The sequence below is a fragment of the Trachemys scripta genome, chromosome 2 (assembly GCF_013100865.1).
Source record: "Trachemys scripta elegans isolate TJP31775 chromosome 2, CAS_Tse_1.0, whole genome shotgun sequence".
Classification (NCBI taxonomy): Eukaryota; Metazoa; Chordata; order Testudines; family Emydidae; genus Trachemys; species Trachemys scripta.
This window is the reverse complement of record NC_048299.1, coordinates 178,707,282-178,728,328: the sequence shown is the minus strand read 5'-3', so window position 1 is coordinate 178,728,328 and position 21,047 is coordinate 178,707,282. Positions and strand designations below refer to the sequence as shown.

Below are 21,047 nucleotides of genomic sequence, written 5' to 3'. Positions count from 1 at the left end.
TTCCCTGCACTTCTGGTTTGAACTCAGAACCTAAACACATCTGCAGAGGGAGTGTCGATCTTGGTGTCCTGGCAGGATGGTGAAGGCTAGGGTTACCATACGTCTGGATTTCCCCGGACATGTCCGGCTTTTTGGTGCTCAAATCCCCGTCCGGGGGGAATTTCCAAAGAGCCGGACATGTCCGGAGAAATAGGGAGGCATAAGCCAGGGTCCACTCAGCACGATCCGCCGGGTCCGCAGCGCAACCCAGCTACAATGCTCAGGCGGGGAGCGGGGGGGCTCGGGATTCCCTCAAGGGCGGGGACCCCCCGGCCACTGGGGGACCCTTCCCTGTGGCCCCGTTGCCCCGCGCAGCTTGGAACCCGGCGCCGCGGGAGCTGTTTCCAGCGGTGACAGACAGGAACATGCTCGGCTGCAGGAAGGAAGCTGCGGCCGGGGCTGCAGGGACCCGCGTTGCAGAGCGTCTGAAGCCCCCAGCAGGCAGAGGCTGCCGGGGGAGCAGGGCAGGCGGGGGCATAGAGGCTGCAGGGCGGGGGGTTCAAGGGCTGCAGGGCGAGTGGGGAGCAGGGGTCTCAGAGGCTGCAGGGGGGGCGGGGGCTGCGGGGCGGGTGGGGAGCAGGGGTCACAGAGGCTACAGGGGCGGAGGGTGCAGGGGCTGCAGGGCGAGTGAGGAGCAGGGGTCACAGAGGCTGCAGGGGCAGGGCAGGCGGGGAGCGCAGAGGCTGTAGGGCGAGTGGGGAGCAGGGGTCGCAGAGGCTGCAGGGGCAGCGGGGTGCAGGGGCAGGGGGCGCAGAGGCTGCAGGGTGAGTGGGGAGCAGGGGTCACAGAGGCTGCAGGGGCGGGGGGGCTGCAGGGCTAGTGGGGAGCAGGGAAGCACTTAGCAACCCCCAACCAAGATCAGAGCGGGAGGGAGGAGGGGGAATGCAGGGTGCTCAGAGGAGGGGGCAGAGTTGGGGAAGGGGCGAGGTTGGGGCAGAGCCGGGGGTGGGGAAGGGGCGGGGTTGGGGCAGGGCCAGGCCCCCGTGGAGTGTCCTCTTTTTTCAGTGTTGAAATATGGTAATCCTAGTGAAGGCTAAAGAAGGTGGTTTACTCCTCACAGCTCTATTCTCTTGATGGCAAGAAAATGCAGACCTGCATTGCCATATTTTTATGCTATATCATATGGCCATTTTCAGCAAACTGGAAGGTTGTGTGGTTACAGTATAAAATGTCTGACAAATCCATAACCACCCAAGACTTCACTGTTAACACTATACCAAACAACATGGACACTTTTAGGACTTCACAGTTCCAAGTGGAGATAGGACCAAAATCACAGGCCGCTTTTGTTAAAAGTGAATCATCTTTAGTTGCAGCAATGCTAGGGTTTACGACACACTCTTGAGCAAATCTGATGATGGCAGGCAGTATTCTAGAATTGTCATTGCAGACAAGTGACATTTAATTAAAAAGCAGGAGCTGCTGCAGCAACAGGAGTCTCAAAGGAGGTCATTGGAAGGCAATCAGGAAAGATTTCCATAAACATGTTTTTAAAGGAATGCAGAGAATTTACAATATTTTTAATGTAGAGGTTTCTTTCAAAATCTTCCGGGATATGCTGCTTTTTTGTGAGGTTTAGTACAAGCATTTTTCTTGCTCTTTTGGGTTAATTAAGCCTATGTTTCTGCCACTTACAGTTTCCACCAACATCAAGACAAGAATGTGGGTAAACAGGTTTATTACATGAATCTTCTTTTGTCCCTCTTCCACCAAGTACAGGTTGTCAGTTCATTATGCCTTTGAACTTAAGGTATTGCAAAGGAAACCAGATTGGATCTCTCTTTTTTTTTTGGAGTCACTTTAAAAAGAATTTTAGAAAAGTAACCTATTGTCAAATATAATTTATGGGACATTGAGTGGCTTATTAGATGCACAGAAAAATGCAATGGTTTATTAAACCAACTGATTTTGTAGCTTGTGGTAAGAAAACATTCTCTCTTTGGGAAGAGACATGTTCTGCACTGAAATCCCAAACATCAAGGAATATGTAGACTTGTTTGGACAATGCTTGTTTCGGAAAGCTTCCATATTATTTCTTGCTTTCCTTTAGAATCCTTCCTCCTATCTTTTGCATCCAGTGCTGTGCTAGAATTTCAGGACACCTAATCGTTCATTTTTCCTAGAAGAAAGGTTGCAAGCATATTTCCCTCTCTTATATATACACACACACACCTTATTGCACATTCATCTTTATTGGCTGATGTTTCAGTTCTGTGGACTAGAGATCTCATTTCTAGGGGCTGTTAAAAGCCCTTTGAAAGAGATTCCAAATCATAATTAAAGACTGGGTTGTGATTGGCCTGGGAAGAGGCAGGCTGGGAGGAGGGCAAAACCAGGCTTCTCCTCCACCAGGAGCTAGCCACAATCCCAATTCCTTCCTTTCCTTAGCACAGAGGCTGCCCACCTGCTAGCCTCGAGCACAAGCCACCCTAAAAGGATGTGTCTACACTGCATCGGAGAGCAAGCTTCCTAGCCTGGGTCCACAACTCTCACCAGGGGGTTTAAAATAGCTGGGTAGACATTGCAGCTCTCAAGCCTAGGGGAAGGAAGGTAGACTGGAAAGCCCAAGCTCCAGCCCAAGTCACAATGTCAAAGCAACATCTACACAGCTATTTTTAGCATGCTAGTGTGAACCCCATTAGCACAATTCTGTGAACCTGAGCTGGGAGGCTTGCTCCCAAATGCATACCCAAAGGGACAGGAAGGGGTCGAGCATGGCCGTAGCCCAACCCTCTTCTGCATCAGTAGAGCTGGTAAACCAAAGAAGTAATGATTGATACATCTTCTTACAAGAATGTATCCCCTTACAAGATATAGCTGCAGGCATATACTCCCTGAAGACCTGGGAGCTCTGGGAGGCATGTCTTTGAGCTGATACAGTTAGAGATGTCAGAGAGATATTTGCAGATGCAAGTCTGAACCAGGAAGAGATCAGGGTGTAGAGGTAGATTTGTGAGATGTCAGTATAGAGAGGGTAGTTGAAGCCATGAGATCAGTTAAGACCACCCAAGGATTTCATGTAGAAGAAGTGGCAGCCAAAGACAGAGCTAAGGGGGACACCAGATCAGAAGAAAAGTAGGGATGAGGTCAAGGGAATAGGTTGAGAGGTCAGAACCAGAGAGTGGGAAGGATACTGCAAGCATCCGATACTGAGTTTATCTTTGAGAAGTTAGCCAGTTGCATCAGATAGTGTCAGTTTTTCTTAAAAAAACACTGCCAACCCCTTGGACTGAGGAAGAGGTAAGGAGATGGTCTGTGTTTGAGGAGAGAGTCAAAGGTGGAGAAGAGATGGCAGAAATTTAAATCTGTATGTGAGTAGTGATCAGAAGACTTAAGGGCTTTTGGGGGGAGGGGGACTAAGACATAAGAATGTATGTCTCAGTTTTCAATTGCTTCATCTTCATACCTGTCCAAGAATCTGTGGGGGGGCAAAATAGAGGGGCCAGAAAACTTTGCATTCACTGGGAATTCTGGGTGTCTAGACAGTTATGAACACAGTTTACATCACTTTAAAAAGCATTTAAAAGAAATTTTAAATGAAAAGTTTCAAACACAAATCAACTTGCCTTTCATCATACAGTCACACTCTTATTTTACAAATAAATATTTTTGTCTCTCTTTCCCACATTCCATCTCTTCCCTCTATTTCAAGAAGTTATAATTCTTTGCTTGTGACATCATAACGTGTATTCATGGAAATTAATTTAAAATTGCAAGCACAAGATTGTTACTTCTTTGAATGGAGAAGGATAACAGAGGAGAATTGTGAGATAAACACAGATTTTCTATAATTAGTGATAACAACAAAGGAAATATTCACAATTACATCAAAGAAGTCTTGATTGACTATTGTTTTTATTTGCCTCTTGAAGGGAGGTTAGAATTCCGTTAAACAAACCACCACCACACTGATTTAAGGGGATGGGTATAAAAAAAGAGCTACTGAGAAAATCCAGTTCCAAACTGAACACAGAAAGCTATTTGGAAATCCAGAAGAGGTTATCTTATCAAACTGATCACAGGCCAGCTATAACTATCTACTGTACATGCTGTACAGATATGTCTTCAGTATGCAAACAGTTTTCCAGATAAACACTACACACAACACTGTCCTCTGTAGAAAATCCTGGGTGTGTCTGTGCATATGGGAGACAGAGACTGGGGAGAAGAATTTCATCCAGGAACATAAACAGACTAATTTTGTGAAGCAAGGATAGCTAAAAAGAGTCAAGAATAATGTTATGCAATAAAAGCTGGTATATATTTTCCTTTCCAAACTGGGAATCCTACATAGCTTCTTTTAAACAAGCCAGTTGTTTGGATAGAACAAAATTTATATACATGTTTCGTTCTCTTCTAAAGGGAACAGAGTTCAAATATACAGTATATGAAAGATGCATGCCTCAAAATAGTGCAGTGCACAGGAGAGAGAGAGAGGGGAAAAAAAACTAATCTGTTACCTGTTCCAAGCAGTCTATGAACTTAAATATCTTACCCTTTGCAGTATCATTTTAGAGATTAAAACAGTAAATGATTAACATTTCATAACTCTTTTGCCCTCCTCTGCAAAAAATAGGTCAAAGAATAAATGGAAACAAACTGTCTTTTGCTCCTTTTTTTGCATTTGAGAGAGAAAAATGAGGGAGATAAATCTGCATAATACTGAACCGAATCTCTTTAATTCCAGTCAGCTTTTATCATTCAATCACCGAGTCTGTATGTGGAAAAATTCATGCTAATTCCCCCTAGCAACAGCCTTGGCCTATCAGGACACTCCATGCACCATGAAGCTGCCAGCCAGCAAGAATAACTCTAAGTAGGTCAGGCCTGTATTTCTAAAAATGCCACGGTCTAGTAACCCCACTGTCCCGTCTGTCTGCCCTGCTCCATAATAACCTCAATTGCCTGGTGACACAATGACATACTACCCTGCTAGAGCGCAATCAAATCATGCTGCATTATTCTGCTGCAAGCATCGCTGCTGGATGAAGGACCCTTCGAGGGGCAGCATTAATCAGGGAGCCATTCATGTCCACTAGCACTTCACTCTGGAGATGGGTCCTGCATTAATGACCAGCTGTTTGAACTAACACAAACAAAATAATGTCTTCCACCCTGTTGGGCGCATAGAATACACTATTCCGATCAGGCAGGTTATGCTCATTGACTAAATCTAAGATGTAAATTAAACAGGCTCAGACAATGCCAGCTTTTGTAACCTTCTATTAATTAAATTAAGTATATTTAAATTATATTACATGCATTTCAAAGAGCTATTGGTTTAATATACAGTCATCTCCTCCTACAAATTTGTGTTCACAGTAAAAAAAAAAAAATCTGTGTTTGCAAAATACAATCTATCTATCTTGGTGTATTAAGGAGCTAAATAAACATAGCTGAACTGAAACTGACTTCTGCTGGGAATATGGAAACAAACCAGGCTTGTAGCAATTGTGCAGCATGAACACAAACAGAAATGCAAACTGAATGTTGTAAGGTGTATGGATAAAAGCCATGTAAACATTTTACAGCAACAATGTGGAAAAAGACCAATCAGAGCAGATTAAGTACCCCCCACAATCTCACTGTTTAAATGTTGCTGAATTGCCAGCATAGACCTAAAATAATTGCAGAGTATAGAAAGATCCTAGTATGGATTGATCTTGTCCCTTTAAAAGCAAGCATTTCTGGTACTCTGCTCTCTGCTTGGCTCCAAGATGTTGCACTGAGCCTCACAAAACCTTTTTTCTTTTTTTGCACTCAAACAGAGGAGTCAATTTAAACCACATCAGACCACAATAAGTCTTCTCTGGGGTGGTATTTTAGTATCAAATCTGTAATGCCAAAACAGAATTTCAGCATGCTTTCTTTGTTTTATTACTCCCTTTCTTTTAAGCACCTCCGTGCGTCTCTTGGTTTTTTCCTTTGTAGCATGCTTCAGTGTCTCACAGCTGCTTGTACTAGATGGAGCCCTTAAAGACATTTTCAGGGATAGTTCATCTGCATTTTTAAAAGGATTCACACTTTTACTTAGCGAACGTGCCCTCTGACAAGTTCCTAATTCACCCTTCAATTATGCAGAATTCAGTAAATCTTATATATGTAATCCATCCATATTTGATTTATGAACACAGCAGATTCATTAATCCATTTGCTCTTGTTTGAACCAGGCTTGATAACTAGGTTATGACTATCTTCCTTACTTTGTGGCACGCATCACAGTTATTCTTGGAGAGATACAGTCACTGACATAACCATGAGCAGCTAATTACAAGCTGCTGACATTTTGCTTGTCTCTGCAGCTTTGAAGCTATGAGTTAAGTCTCTCTTCCTCCTCCCAGTTTTGTTTTAAAGTGGCTGGGTTGGAAACACAGCATTTGAGAAAGGTACAGGAGAGGTGCAACTCCTCAGCTGAGCTCAATGTATTTTCCAAAACTATTTTTCCTTTAAACAGATAACTACAGTTTGGAAGTAATAAGACTCCTCCGCCCACAACACAGGAATGTTATCCAACAGCTGGCTAAATATAATCCAACATACAGGGCTGCCTTTGTAGACCTGGTAACAAATAGTGGAAGGCCCAGACAGGCGTCTTGCAGGATAGCTCACCATGACTATTGGGAAATCCCCTCATACAAATTTTAAGATGACTTTATGGGTTTTGGATTTGTGTTTAAAAAAAACCAAAACTCTCACTGTAGGGGGTTGCTAAAAATCATACCAAGTCCCCACTAGTTGAGTGCAGCATTTGTTTCCCTTAACTTCATTTTGCACATTACATGGATATGGCCAACCTGAGCCGTCTACTAGTTTTCACCATACTAAGTATGTCTGTATTATGACAAGTCCATCTGTTCTAAAAACACAATCTTCCAAAGGCATGTCCAGAAATGAAAAATATCAGTGTCCATTTCAGAATGATGCACTGCCAATTGTGAGCATTGCCTCTTTTAACCGGACCAAGAATCTTTTTTTAATTATAGGCTGATTTTGAAATAAAAAAAAGTAGTAGTAAATATAATGCTGAATCCATCTCAGTTGAGCATTTAGCCATCTGAAGACTGTGGTAGCCAGCTGGTCTAGCAGTCATCTGGGATACATTTATTTTGGTTAGATTGATCGCATTTCTATTTACAGTATAGAATTTTTCACCATACTGAATACAGCTGTGTTTATAAAGATTTTAAGATGAAAAAAACAAAACCCACACAGCTCCTCTCAGCACAGTACCGAAGATTCAGTGCTTCAAGGTGTTAAATCAAAAGGAGCTGCTTTCACATTTCTTAAAAGAATTCTGCATACGTCTGTTTTCACAAAACACCTTCTGATTCAGGAAATGGGTGTAGAGCTGTAGCTGAAAATATAAGCTGCAATCAAGTCTGATCTAGCAAAGTGACAAACTTCCTGTGTAAATTGGTAGAAATGCCTTTTTTCATGTCTGCACATGGACACACAAGAGATACACATACATATATAAATATATACTGCATGACGGCTGTTTTCCCTGGGGATGTCAGTGCAGTCACCTAGCCCATCAGTTCCCTCCCTGACAGCGTCGGGAGTGTTCAGACTACAATTTACAGTCCCTCCGTCCATACATTGTTTGGTAAATTATGCAACCATCTCTAGAATAAGAATGCACAGAATCAGACAAACAGAATCCAGTGTTTCTTCTTCCTTTTCATTTGCTCTCTCGCTCTCTTCCTCCCATAGCTTTGCCTTTACAGGCGGACATATCAGATACCTTATTTATCCATCTCCAGCACAATGCTGAGGTGAAACACTACTGCATCACTGTGGCTTTTCCCATGTTAATCCTTTCGAGCAGCAGAGGCTGGATTCTTGCTGCTGATGCCCTTGTCGTGTGCTGGATTATTTTGCGTAATATTTCTTTAAACTTTCTCCCACCTCACTTTGGATTAACGTCCCCACCCTTCCAAAAAAACCCTCACCCCACATCACAACCCTTCTCTTCCAGCACCAACAGGAAAAAAAAAATGTGGCCAGAGTTCCATCGCTGCTCTTCCTTAGCAGCGTGCAGACGAGTGATTCCCGACTCAGACATGCCAGGGTGAAGCACAGGCAGCGAAACTGCAGCAGCCCCAGCAGCAGCAACAGAGACAGCAGAAGCCGCCCAGGTAAATGGGGGGAAAAAGCAGGATATGCTGAGAGCAGTGCCGCGTCGTAGCTGTGAGAGACGACGACGTTGCTTCTTCCAAACAGCGCAGCTCGAAGCCTGCAGGAACGGAGGAACGGGAAGTCCCAAAATGAAAAATAAAAGCCAAAGAGTTAAGGATTAATAATAATTATTATAAATATAATAATAAATTGATTCAACTTTATTTCTATTGTTCTGGGCTTTTGCGGGGGCTCTTTTCCCCCTCCCCCAAAGTCTCTTGTGTTGCTGAATGTTACTGTCCAGGAGTGCCGAGTCACAAAGGCTCACTCTCCAAAGCGCAGGGAGCCCAGCATCACATGAGAAACCACATGACACACCCGAATGGGATGCTGATGTGGTCAACTATTTCAACGAACAACAACAAAAAATATGCTGAACAAGGCATGCCCCTCTCTAGCGGCTAGAATTTCCTTTTTTAACAATCACCAAAAAAATTAGATCTCTATCTCTATATAAACTACGGATACTTCAAGTGCTAAGAGGATGCTGTTCCACAGACACTAGCTGGATGGCAGCAATATTACTTCCAGGCTGCATTACACAAAGCTGATTCCACTTAAGTGAATTCCTGAAAAGCATACTCCATGTCTGTACAGCCTGAACAGGCTCAGAAAACCAATTCCATTATCCTTCCCTGAAATCTGTAGCCGAACCTGCATTCTGAATAATTTATTTTAGACTAATAAGATGTTTGCCAAGACTGCTCCTTTCCCCAGTTAGCACCACAGGCTAGATTTACTAAGGTGGGGAAGCCTGTCCCAGTGCAACATGGAAACAGAGATTGCATTCATCATGGGCATAATTGGTGATTTTACTAAACAACCTGTCCCTCAAATAGTCAGGAAAAAACAAGCAAAAGGTTTCTCCTGCTTTACTGAATGTGACACGGCTCTTGTTTGCAGTGGGGCATATTGTGTTTGTAAACAGTTGCATTATTTTTTTTCTAACAGTGCTGTGATGAGAGTTTCGGATCAAAGCTGAGGATTCAATTTCTCAGCATTGAGAAAACAGGCAATCTCTCTGGCCAGCTAGTTCTTGCAGAGGTGCTCTGCCACAGTCTTTAACTTACTAGCATGTCAGCAGCCCTTGCAATGCCCAACTAAGGCCCTGGAACCGCACAACGTTGTTTGCTGTCAGGTCTCCAAGAGGTTAACATTCTTCCTTGCTTCACCATCATGCCTATAGGAGCATAGTACTGAGGGAGTGGTTAGCTGGGGGGGGGGGGGTGGAAGCTGATCTGGCTGATTGATGGAATCACTGCTGGCATAAGGTTATCATCCAACGAACAGTTAGCAGTTTGAATCTTGTTTTACTCTATCGTTTGTGAAAATGACAGAGCAGGTGGCACAGAGTCCCCCATCCCCTTTGTTTGCAAAAGCAGGGCATCACTTTGCAATGCCATACTCCCTGGCTCTTTATACTGAAACTGTAAACGATGTCAGGAAAATGTAAAAGGATAGTGCCATGAACACACACAGCTGTTTTCCACGAGATCTCACTGCAAGCTGTGAAGTTTATATCACAGCACTCAAGCATAGAATTCCCCAAAAGAAAGATATGTATAACATTCGGACAGGAAGGGGGAGTAAAAGCATGAAAGAGTGCTCTTTTGTGTGGCTTTCAACCTTCCCAACTGCTCATGCAATGGCACATTACAAGAATTTGCACAAGGCAGTTAGTATTCATTTTCATTGGTTCCTGACAGAAAGGTTTTTTTCAAAGGGCTGCACCTATGAGGAGCCAAGGGCCACATACAGCATTATCTAAATGCAAAGTAAGTCTGTGTACAGAACTCTGGGGACTAGTGTCTTATACACAGACATCATAGGAACATTATATAACTATCAAAAGGTATTTTTATACATAGCACGACCAGTTACACTTAGATCACTTTTTCATCGCTGTGTTGAAGAGGGACATCAGCACACAAACTCAGGCCTGTGGCCAGTGCATAATTAAAATTAGCCACTTGTTTTCCAGTTGCAGTGTTGGCTTAATCTGGATGATGAAAACTTCAAAACAAGCTTTCCACAAGATAAGTGGGAAGCATTATTGACTGGTAGTGCCAGGGGATGGTGTGCACCAGGAAGAGAGATATTCAAAGTCCCTACAAAATTTTGGCAAACATGACTAAAGTAGCTGTCTTGGGTGGACAGAAGTCTCATCCTCATTATCCTAGCAAAAGTACCTCTGGAGCTCATTTAACAGTCAGACAGAAAGGTTAGCGGTTCCTTTTGCGTTCATCTTCCTTTATTATTAGTTTCTAATACATAATCCTTGTCTCTGTGAGTTGATGACCTTTTCCTGTTTTATACACTAGGTCATTTCTCTGTTCTGGCCATGCATAATTACAGTGTATTTTATATATATTATATATATTTATATTTATATATTACACACTCACATGGAGGAGGTGGGGTGACTTCAATGACTGGTAATGGAAGGTGGAACTTTTCTCCTGTTGGTCACCTAACTGAATCCAACTCAGGTCAGTTGTGTTTGAAAGTTGTCACCATCTAATGGCTATCTCAATGGCTATGTAAAATGGTCCAGAGCTTTCACTTCAGATCCTAGCCCACCATACTAAAATAGACAAAATTGGCCATCTCAGTAGAAACATCAAGGACTGAATGAGCACAGAACTTGAATTATGCACTCACACTAAAGCTAGTCACAGCAAGCCAGAGTTGAGACACATTGATGGGGCAGAGTGTGGGAAAGATTTCACTACTGTTGCCTGGACAGAACCTGTTTGGTGGATAGAGGACTTCAATCTCTTTAGGCTGCTAATCAAATGTCTTTCATGGGATACATTTTAATGGGCCTCAGATATTGTGCCCAGCAATATCTGTAGATGCAACCAGGAGGTCCTGTCATTTGCATTTCCAAACCTTGCTAGGGAGAAACAGGAGCAACCATAACCCCCAGAGACCCTTGATTTCAATATTTCAGTCTCAGGTTATTGTTGGATACTATGATTTTATCTAGAATATGTTAACTCCTGAACTCAGATTCAGGTTCTGTAACCATCTGTTTGAAAAAATCACTATTTCTCTGTTCCAACCCAGCACCTAAGTTGCACCCTGCAACATTAGTCCACCCAAGCACTGAGCAATCAAACAGGCAGCTGTGCACACAACACAGGTAATTTAGGGGGCAAATAGGCACCTTTGGATGGGTTTAGCTTTTGTGCTCAAATGCAAATTTTTACAATGCCTGGAAAGGACTTAACACATTTTGGATACTACCACAATGTAAATTAATAAATACAATAATAATAATTTCCAGATGCAATTTAAGGTGCCAACGTATGAAGAGTTGCCCCCAAATATTTGATCCCAGATCCCGCTCTGTGTTAGGGCAGTTTTGCACCACTCGAGCAATGCGAAGTTGGTGTACCTGACCACAGGAAGATTATCTCTGTGAAGAGGGGCCAATTCAGACCCCTTAGGGTTGCTTTAATTTATGTCAAAGACTGGACCAACATCTAGATGGCCCCAAGTTCAAGAGAGTGAAAAGTACCTTTGCAAAGAGAGTGAAAAATACCACATATCATGAGGTGTGTTAAGGATGCAGGTCAGGATGTGGGTCTTGATGGTCTCCTTTATATTCAAAATAGATCAGTTTATTAAGACAGTGTGCTAATGTACGTCTTTTAGATCTGTGGGCTAACTGCAGGATTTTAATAATCAGAGACCGGATTCTCATCTCACCATGATTTTACAGTTGTAGCTTCCCTTGACTTCAGTGGAATTATTTCTTGATTTATAATAGTGTAAGCAAAAGCAAAATACAGACCAGAGGGTTTTAAAAACTCAGCCTTTTGTGACGCTGATATACTTCCCTAACGAATAAAGAGGAAAAAAAATAGAATGCCTAAGTGAACTGGTACTGAAACAATAATGGGGATCTCTGTGGAAAGTCACAAAGGAAGTACTGCAATAAGACTTTGCAATATCACATTGAATATTTACAAATTAAGTGTGAAAGTCCACCATCTTTGTTACAGTCCCTATGACAGAAAAAGCAATTGAGCTCAGAAAGCTATTCTATAAGCAGGCCAATGTAATAAACAAAATGTTAAATTAGTGCAGAGCAGTTGACCCTACCTCTTTATGTTTTGTTATTTCCATTATTGTTAAGCCTTGATCATGACAACCCTATTGCTTAACCACTGCAAAGTTCTGCTTTTACTGACTGCTTCAGGAAGTCGCTCCCAAAGGTACAGGCAGACATTGATGCCTTATTTGCACTCAAGTGGGTTTCCCCCTTTAAGTCTGAGCAATCACGTTTGACTAGATGCCTGCCATATAAAATGTGATATAGTGACTTGGCTTAAAGGTGTTAAAATTAACATGTAAAACAACCTGGATTTTCTTGCATCTGAAGAAGTGAGGTTCTTACCCACGAAAGCTTATGCTCCCAGTACTTCTGTTAGTCTCAAAGGTGCCACAGGACCCTCTGTTGCTTTTTACAGATTCAGACTAACACGGCTACCCCTCTGATACTGGATTTTCTGTATCTTTTCATCACTACTGTACATACATCATTCTGCTCATGTAAGTCAACATCTGAGTAGTATGCCGTGTAAAATCTAGGTAGGACATCTTTGAAATGTTTATTTCTTTTAAATCTCACTATGGGAACATGGCTTACATTTGTATAGCATGTTTCAGCATGAAATGCTTTACACTCTTTATGAACTACAAATGTATATGCAGTAAATACAGGAGTTATTTCATCCACCAATGGAATGCTGTTACAGTGGGGTGGAAGATAACTCCTATTTAACACCACACAGCAATGCTGTCTATGGCAGGAAGTGAGGAATAAACATCCTACTGAAACTGGAGAGAAATTCTAAATTCCCCAGGAACCAGAATATCACTAATGGACATCTGCAAATCAGACAAACTTTCTGGTTACTAATTTTATTACAAATCCAAAACTTGGCCAAGGTTTCTAAAGCCCCCCTTGAGCCTGTAAGGAAGGGTTCACTGAAAATTCAGCCCAGATTGCCTTCATTGGGTCACAAATCTCAGTGAATCTAAGGTGTTTTCAGTGAACTGTCTCCCTCCATACAAGCTTTGGAGAGAGATTTATGGTTATGCTTGAGGTTTCAACCCAATAGCCAGGCAAAACTTGGGGTTTGTCACTGAACCTGAAACCTCAAAGTGAAACTAAGGTAGGTGAACTCTGTGGATTGAAACCAAAACATACACTTATTCAACCACAAGTGAACAAAACCTCAGTGCTACGCATGGCTCTAGTAAAGAGCCAGACAGGATGTTGGCCAAAATATTAGGGCACCAACCCTTTGCATAGAATGCCATGGAATGTTTAGTGCCCATGGTCTCATCTGGAAGATATCGCTTTGGTTGTCCATCTCTCCAGATGGAAACTCAGGGCCCTCCTATCTGTAATGATTCACTAGCTGTGCCTAAGCTCCATGCTGCTAGAATACACAGAAAACTTGAATTTTTCTCGAATATGTTATTGAGAATGTATAATTCATGGTCAATATAAGTTCCACACTTTCAGGAGGGAAAAGAATGGGAGACAATTATCAATAGGGATAGGCAAATAATACATAACTATTATTCAGTGAATCTTCTCTCAGATTTATCCAGAAACAGATCACAATTTACTTGAATTTATGTTATTCAAAATTACTTTCTAAATAATTTTCTCAATAATTCTTGGTCTGCAGTTCAGTTGTGAACAGTGTGTTGCAATTATTCAAAATCTGATCTGTTTTGACTGAAAAAATAGGTCACATGGGATATTTTTATTCCCTGATTGATTGTTTGTAACACTTAGAATTAGGTTTCCAATGTGAATATTTGCTATTATGATACTGAAATTCATCTACCATAATATTCTGCAGTATTTCCTTAAAATTGATGAAAAATACCAACTCCACATTGATAGACGCTTCTTAGGGTTCAAACTGCCATTATTACTCAGACTTACTCTGAGTTGTTTTCTGTAACCAATCACTGTGTAAGATCCGGAGCCAAATTCTTCTCTGAGTTACAAATTCAGCAGTAACATAAATGTTGGTGTAAGATACATATTGGGTGTAAGCTGGTGTTGAAGTACTGTCACTGGCACTAATTTGATATACAGTGGGTGTGCAAAATGAGCCTAATTTATAAACAGAGGACTCGGAAAAGTGAGAGTGTTCATGTATCTGGAAATGCAATTTACATGAGGATAGAAGATAATGTTGCTTTATTTTTCACACTGCTATGTTTCCCTTTTTATTTCCTCCGAGTAAATTACTGAGCACAAAAGCTGAATGTTAAATTTGTGCTAGTTATACTATTTAGCCTCTGTGCTCATTTTTTGATCAAACCACATCCAAATATATAACTTATGCCACCAGTAACATCACGCTACATTTGACCAAGAGATTTCCATCAGAATTTGCATCCACTTCACATACAGCTTTGATTTTGACTCTAGGGCCAAAATTCTGCTTTCAGTTACATGGACATGACTCTGCCTTAAGTCAAAGGGACTTGAACCATTGGACGGAATTGGGCCCTAAGTCTTGAATTACTGTACAGCCATTCAGTGGTGGTCCCATACTTTAAGAATTTAGTAGATTTAAGATCTGCTATAAATATCAGTTCTTCCTTGGATGCCTTGTTGCTAGTAGTACCTGTATCACAAAATGTTTCTGAACACAATATGTTCTAGATGGTATGGAGATGCCATAAAAAATAATATAGGTGTGAACTATGAATTCCTTATACAAACAAGTTTACAGATTCCAGTAAATATTTTACAATCCAGAAGAAATCATTGTAAAGGAGATGCCCCATGGAGACTGAAGATCTGTGTGCACAATAATTAGGAGTTCATGGTGAGAACAACTGCCTTTAAAGTTGCCTGGTGAATTCACACTGCATGTGAATACAAATTAAATAACCAATTGATATCTGTTTTAGGATTACAAATTGTATTCTACAAAGTGAAAAATGTACTGAAACATACTATGACCAGCTTCTTTGTGAAATTGCTGACAAAGTGATTAATATTTGGTCTTGGCAAGAGAGGGCTTTCCCTTTGTTAACTACCCCGTTTTAGACTGGTATTTTACATGGAATACATTCCAAGTGCAAAGTGGAAGAGCTATGTTTTTTCACCTGTGAATATTTTCACCTTAGACTTCAGCAGCACTATCAGGAAGTAACTTTTCCACGCTTGTTACTGTAAACAAAGATTGCATGGCAAGCGTCCAAGAGTTACAGAAGGTCAGGGACCAAACTGCAAGAAAGTCGAAGACTGCCTCCAGAAATTGAAGTGAGAACCACTAGAGTACCAAACTTTGCTTGCTCTTCTCACTACTCTGGTTAGATGGGCAGCATGACAAACATGGGATTCATCATATAATACATACAAGATTATATAGGCCCTTTTTTGTTCAGTTGCTTATAATTTTGTCAAACATACTGTTTTGGTTGAAATTTTCCGTGCTGGTTGTCTGCATCAGCCTGAATTGTTTTGAAAAGTTTCAGCCAAAACAGTTTGTTTGGCATAATTATGAGCAACTGAAAAAAGGGTCTAATGTAGTGCAACATAGAAAAGGTGATGAGGAAATTAATAATGCTGTCTTCAGATCAGGTTTTGAATAGTGTGCAGTAAACAGGGCAAGGGGCCACACACTGAAAAATGGAGAATAAATCAAAGTATTAAATAGCTGCTCACTAAGTGAGAGCAATCCATCCTGTGCACTACAAGGCAGGCATCTTGTGGAAAAAAAGAGTATGTGATCATATAATTAAAGACTGAATCATAATGCACGTGCAGAAGTGGGCAAACTTAATTCTGAAACCTCCTAACGTTTGTGTGCTTAACTTTGTAACCTTCATACAAAAATGAGGAAGAAAAAGCACCAACTCAGAGACTACTCTAAAAGCCTCAAACTAAATATATGTCCTTAACTTTGTAACTTTGTATCCTTCATACAAAAATGAGGAAGAAAAAGCACCAACTCAGAGACTACTCTAAAAGCCTCAAACTAAATATATGTCCTGACTTGCTTAACTTTAAGCATGTGCTTAAGTCTCACTGTCTTCAACTGGTGTTCAGTATATAGTTAAGTGCTCTTCGTGAATAAGGATGATTTATTGAATCAGGACCATAGCAGCCAGAAAATGGATGTTGCACTAGCAGGAGAGTATGGAGGCAAGAGCCACATGTTGTTAGCTTGTGAAGTACAGATATGTTTACTTGTAACCAATTGCGAGAAACTTTGAAGAGCTTTAAGACTAACTATTGACAACAAGATGAATGTTTCCTGGTCTCTCATCTTACAGCAAGAAGTCATTTGCAGATGTTTTCTGCTTTTCATTGCTATTTAGAAGCAAATTCAATTCCTCCAAATCTGAAATTCATAACGGGATGTTGATTCCCAGCATTTGTATTATACTGTCATTAACTCATGCATATGTTTTATATACATTTTAAAATCACAAAACAAAAGCTTCAGACTTGCATTCATGCTGAATTGTGTGATGTGAGACTGAAGCCCACCATCTCATGAGCTAAAGTACAAGATTTGCCATTTATCCAATTTCCAGGACAAGGAACAGATCTCAGTACAAGTATGACAACCTTATTCCACCAATGATATTGAGGGTACAGCTCCAGGACATGATAAAGCCCTTTAAGGAATAGTCTGATAGCCAACTGTGGTTTCCATTGGCTCATATAGATCTTAACCAGATAAAATGCTCTGGTTCAGCAATGGGGTTGAGCTGGTTTCACCTTATACAGTGATAATTCTGACACTTCATAAACACTCCAAGGGTGAAATCCTGATCCCATTGACTTCAGTGCAGCCAGGACTTCACTTTAAGTATTTCTGCCGTATAGTGAGAAATTTAATCCAAGAACGTAAGGCAGTTATATACTTGCACCAAATATTTAATGTCCATTTCAACAGAGATTTATTAATCCGCAAGTAACTATTGAAATATTTTAACTGAGCTACATATTTACTGCATGTTCAAATTAACTAAATGAAACTGACACCGGTGCTGGCAGTATGTGCATATTTTTATCAGTCCCTTTAAGTTTAGTGCACAGAAATTTTTTCCACAACAACAGTTTCTCTTCAGTCATGTATTTGATGAAATAACCTTCATCTGTAAACGTATGGTGGTGGTAATGAAAGTCTTCAACCTCCAGTTCTGAAATTTTCCTTGCAGAGTTCTGAATGTGCCTTCCAGAATGACTGAATACCTGCATGAACAGTTGTGCAGGGGGCAGGGGCAGCTCTAGCTTTTTTGCCGCCCCAAGCACGGCAGGCAGGCTGCCTTCAGCGGCATGCCTGCGGGAGGTCCCCGGTCCCGTGGATTCGGCGTACCCACCGCCAAATTGCTGCCAAATTCGCGGGACCGGTGTACCTCCCGCAGGCATGTCGCCGAAGGCTGCCTGACTGCCGCCCTCGCAGGGACCGGCAGGCTGCCCCCCGCGGCTTGCCGCCCCAGGCACGCGCTTGGAGCGCTGGTGCCTGGAGCCGCTGCTGGCAGGGGGAGAGTTTTCAACATTCACACACTACATCTGACAGCCTGGCTTCATCTAATTACAGCTGCTGCTCCACAGTGGACTGGCCTGGTCACATGTACCTAAATGAGTATCATGTCTAGCTGTTTTCCTTAAGACTCTCCCTCATTACAGCTGTTTTGTTTAAGCCACATTAAAGTTACATAATGACCATATAATTTAGAATGAGGACACATGCAGTGCTTCACTTGGGGCCATACTGGATACATACATAGACACACACAAGTTTATACAGTATTGATAGCTTAAAATATGAGTTTTAGCAATTAAATAATTATTGCTATCTATAGCAATCTATATCTATATCCACATATCTATAGAACCAACAATGCAGAGGGTGAATCTGCCCTAGATCCAGGTTTTCTAGAAGTAGCTTATCCCTGAGTTCTTGTTACAACCTTTTTCATCAGTTCCTCACATCAGGCTACAGGAAAAGTATCTAAAAACAGTGCAGCCACGTTCTTTATTCAACAGAGCATGTGTAAGGCACCCACTGCCTTGGGATTCCCATTGACACAAAATTCCCATTGATTTCAATGGGCCAGGATTTCACTTTTGGTGTCTAAAGCTTTTGAGCATATGCAGTACAGCTGTATTCTTGCTAATGGCTCTATATAGTGGAACAATTGTTGTACTGCACCCAGACATATTATTGTTAAAACTAGCTAAGAAAGAAATCAATCTGGTTCTTGGCTAATAAAGTAGCATGTGTTCATTTTAAGGGAAAAAGATTTTTTTCCAGAATTCTTGCAGAAAGTGCCAGTTTGACACTGGAGGTGAAACTGAATTAAAGACTATACATTCTATTCCTTGTTAGAATAACAAATTAAAGATTGGGTGCATCAAATACTGAGAGTCTTAAAGTGAATTTCAACAAACTAAATGCCATATTGTGCGTATATCATCATATTCAGATTATATGGATGTCTACATATCTTGCTTTGGTTCTTCCAAATTAATCAAGTAGAGAAAACCTTTCAGTTCAAAAGATCTCTTTTCCCTTCTGAGCTTCTTTGTGCTAATACACTGAAGGCACAGGTTATTTATCATGAGATCAATGGGAATATTGCAAAAACTATTCTCAGCCACAAACCTCTATTGCTGATAAAGTGATGGCTTGTGGCCACAAAAACGTGCAATATTTCCACCTTGAAATCACATGTCAAAAGTGAAATTAACTGCAGTCACACATGGCTATACAGTTGTATCAGTAAATCCTGTGGTACAACCCCCAAAAGCTTAATAACTGTGCTCCTGATTAAATATTAATAAAATTGTTTCCCCAGATCAGAGATACATTCTAAAAGAAATTGTTTTGGGAAGGTGTAGTCTGGATTATCCTGTCCTAATAAAGTAATAGTGTTTCTAATTATCTTGGACATTGTAAATTATTCCAAAGGAGTTCATTATTTACCATTGTATAGAAATTAAGGCTAGTCTTGTGTAAAATATTGGACTATGACCTAGGAGATGTGGCTTGAATTCCTGATCCTGCCAAAGACTTCCTGTGTTACCTTGAGCAAGTCACAAAGTGGGATTTTCAAAAGAACCTAAGTGATTTAGGAGCACTAGTCCCACTGAAAACCACTGTCAGATAAAAAATATGTTGAATTGGAGATGGGGTTAGGCACCCAAATAACCTTAACTTTCCCCTGAGAGAAAAAAGTGAAAAAGTATCTAATATGTCTTTACAAGTCAGTTTCATTCAACGTGGGATTACAAATACTATTAATCACTAATCATGCAGTCATTACATGCAGGAGTTAAGGTTGTTTGGGTGCCATAATTGTGCATTTCCAAACCTTAACATGTTTAGATTTCTTATAAATGTTATCTAATTCTGAATTCCTGAGATCATAATGTTTGTATGGAGGATAATTACAAGGATTATAATGGTTTTACCCAGTTTATAATAGTTAATAATCAATAACATTAATTGATACAAAATAGAGGAGCAACCAGCACTTGAGCAAAAAATGACTGTAGTAAATCAGCCTGCTCTGGAAAAACAAAAAAGAGCAAACATTCGCTGCTTGCAAGATAAAGCCAGAAGGGCACAACGTAGAGATAAGAAATACAACACTGTATAATAAGACTGTGAAACTCCTCCACAGTTTCATACACTTGTAGTTTGTATTCCTACTGGTCCCTATGCCTGGGAAATTGATATCGCTTAATGACTAAATAAACAAACATGAGAGTTAGTAAGTAACTAAAATATTAGTTCCTTATCCAGCACATGATCCAGGTTATAAAGTTTGGCCAGGATTACAAAAGTGATGACATTGCCTAAACTATTGTACACGTTGGACCAAATAAAGCCTTAATGTAAGCAGGTGCAACTCTACTAGTTTCAAGCAAGTTATGCCTGCTTACCCAAGGGATAAATTTGATCTACTGTCATCTGTAGCTACAGAAAATATAAACATATACATCTGATCTTTATATGTATGCTTTGCACTGTTTGTTCTGGAGATTTGTTTTCTATGTTTTAAATAGTCATTTTGGCCAGTAATAAAAAAAAATACTTTTAAAGATAAAAAATTATACTAGTCATTGAATAAGGGAGAGGAAAAAAAGGAAGATGCCTGAATTAATCCACTCTAAGAAAATATTTTAAATATGGTACATGATAGGTTGTAGATTCTGTGTTCAGTCATAATTTGAATCTACATTATATTTAATAAAACCACAGTATGGTCTCTTGTCCTATTAAAACTGCATTCTACCCTACTAGATCTGAATAATTTGTATAAAATTGATTGCTCCAGTTCTTAGTAGAAGCACTAATTGCATTCCCGGTATAACTTAAAAATGATAACCTTATCTTAATTAGTAGCATGCTACAGAAATGCTTTTGAAAGCCTCTAAGGATTAACCTGCATTTTTAAACAGAAGCCTTCGGGCTTTTAAAAAAAATATCATGTAGAACACATGAGCGTGTGTTAATTTATCAAAAACAACAAAGCAAAATAATCAAATTGTGACAGCAGAAATAACACTGCTGTTACCTTCTCTGGTCATGCAGTATGCCTTTGTTGGTAGATCTAGGTTCAATAAGCGTGTGCACCTTCACATACAAGCAATACAATTTGAGGGCTCTCTGTCCATGAAAGTGGGAGCATGTGCACATATATATGCATGAAATGTGTAGTCAGTAATACTGCATTTTAAACTTAATTCACAAAGAAATCTCAGTAAAGCAAATAAGCCATGCACTTGGCTATGGGTGGGATTAGCATGCATATAG

General features: G+C 40.6%; 1 long non-coding RNA gene across 2 annotated transcripts in view; it reads right to left on the bottom strand.

Annotated features, from left to right (window-relative positions):
- Positions 1-5,246: 5,246 nt before the first annotated feature.
- Positions 5,247-21,047, bottom strand: part of LOC117873254 — a 322,619-nt gene continuing 306,818 nt past the window's right edge. The window contains exons 7-8 of one of the 2 annotated variants that reach the window (XR_004644680.1): positions 10,623-10,801; positions 5,247-8,275 (exon numbers count right to left, since the gene is read on the bottom strand). This is a non-coding gene — a long non-coding RNA (uncharacterized LOC117873254). The remainder of the gene's footprint in view (positions 8,276-10,622; positions 10,802-21,047) is intronic. The other variant, XR_004644679.1, reaches the window with a different exon arrangement.